At 37.2% G+C, this 1807-nt stretch overlaps 1 non-coding gene across 1 annotated transcript; it reads right to left on the bottom strand.

The window, feature by feature from the left end:
* Window positions 1–1700: 1700 nt before the first annotated feature.
* LOC112998631 (small nucleolar RNA R71) lies at window positions 1701–1807 on the bottom strand. The gene has a single exon (XR_003263725.1). It is a non-coding gene; the product is annotated as a small nucleolar RNA R71 (small nucleolar RNA).

The raw sequence follows: 1807 nt of genomic DNA, 5'->3' as shown, positions 1-1807 counted from the left end.
ATTTTATTTATGGGCTTGGACTTAAAACAAATTTGTAAGCTTTGGGGCTGAGAACTATATAACAAAACCAAGGTTCTAGTTTTAGGGGGCTCTCTCTCCTTTTTCGTTTATAGTTTTAGGCTTCTCTCTCTCTTTTTCGTTTTAGTTTTAGAGTGCTACTCTCAATTCGTTTTAGTCTATTTTTCGTTTTGGAAGAATAATTCTAGTTTTCTTCGTTTTCTACTAATTAATGGAAGGCTAAGTCTCCAACGTTGTTTTCTCTTGAGGATCAAGCACAGCTCTCTTTGAGGTTCAATTGTTACTATTAAATTCTGATCAGTTTTTCCTCTTCACCAATTACTCTGTATTTGTTGCTATTAATCCATGTATGCTTAGTGCTTGATTAATTGTCTCTGCGCTTAATTTACGTTCATACTTAACGATCGTTCATGATTAATTGGTGTATGTGTTGCTTAATCACAAATGAATGCCTTATGTTAAATTTCGCTTAATAATTTAATTTAGGGTTATATTAAGTGGTTGAACTGATAAAGGATAAATTCTCGTAACCTAGGATAAGAGACTTGCTTGTGAATCAAGGGGAAGCAACGTGTTTTAATTATGATATTTTCTAATTCAATTTTACTCGCTGTTTAATTTACAAAAATAAACAATCCCCCCCCCCCCCACCCGCCCAATTCGTTACTGTTTTATTACTATTTGTTATGAACGTTTGGTTGACCATTACTCATTGGGAGACGACCTAGGATCACTTCCTAGAAACTACATTTTTAATGTTTATTTGATTCGGGTACAACCTCGATCAAATTTGGGTATCAGAATGACTATTATTATATATGTATTTGGGGTAGAAAAAAATTTCTCATCGTGGCAACCCAGCGGAGCTCGGTTGAGGTCTCTAACTAGCCAAAATCGCCTGCTTACTAGTTTTTTTTTTCAAGTTTTATTGTTCTAAACTTTCCTTAGGCAGTTTCCATAGTTAGACTTTGAATTTTTGTCTGAAAATTTTTGTGCTATCTTTTCATGATTTTAGGGTGTTCCTCACAAAGTTTCACGTCATTTTGATATCGTTTGAGTATAGTTGTAGTTTTACCCCCTTGTTAGGTGCTTGTTGAGAAACACATTATTTGCTGCATATAATGCATGACTAGGGGCAATCCAGGTGATTTACAACCCTTTGATCCTGAAATAGATAGAACCTTTCGTAGATTAGTTAGGCATAGTGTGCAACTTAGTCATTCTGTGCATTGTGAGCATTCTGTTGAGGGTGATTTTGAATATTCTGATTTTGAGCATTCCACTACTAATTTTCATACTGAGAACATGGCTCAACCTCCACCTCGTGAGAGGACTCTTAGGGAGATGGCTGCACCTGATTTCACTTATGAAAGCTTGTGCATTCAATATCCTGATGAGGGTGTTCCATATGTTCTCAAGATTGGACTAATACATTTGCTGCCCAAGTTTCATGGTCTTGCAGGTGAAGACCCTCATAAACATCTTAAGGAGTTCCATATTGTTTGTTCCACCATGAAGCCCCCGGATGTCCAAGAAGATCATATCTTTCTAAAGGCTTTTCCTCATTCTCTGGAGGGAGTGGCAAAAGATTGGCTATACTACCTTGCTCCCAGGTCTATTTCAGCTGGGACCACCTTAAGATGGCATTCTTGGAGAAATTCTTCCCTGCATCTAGGACTATTGCCATCAGAAAAGACATTTCAGGCATCAGGCAACTTAGTGGAGAAAGCTTGTATGAATACTGGGAAAGATTCAAGAAATTATGTGCAAGCTGCCCTCACCACCAGAT

This window comes from Glycine max, chromosome 12, assembly GCF_000004515.6.
Source record: "Glycine max cultivar Williams 82 chromosome 12, Glycine_max_v4.0, whole genome shotgun sequence".
Classification (NCBI taxonomy): domain Eukaryota; kingdom Viridiplantae; phylum Streptophyta; class Magnoliopsida; order Fabales; family Fabaceae; genus Glycine; species Glycine max.
This window is presented reverse-complemented; position numbering and strand designations above follow the sequence as displayed.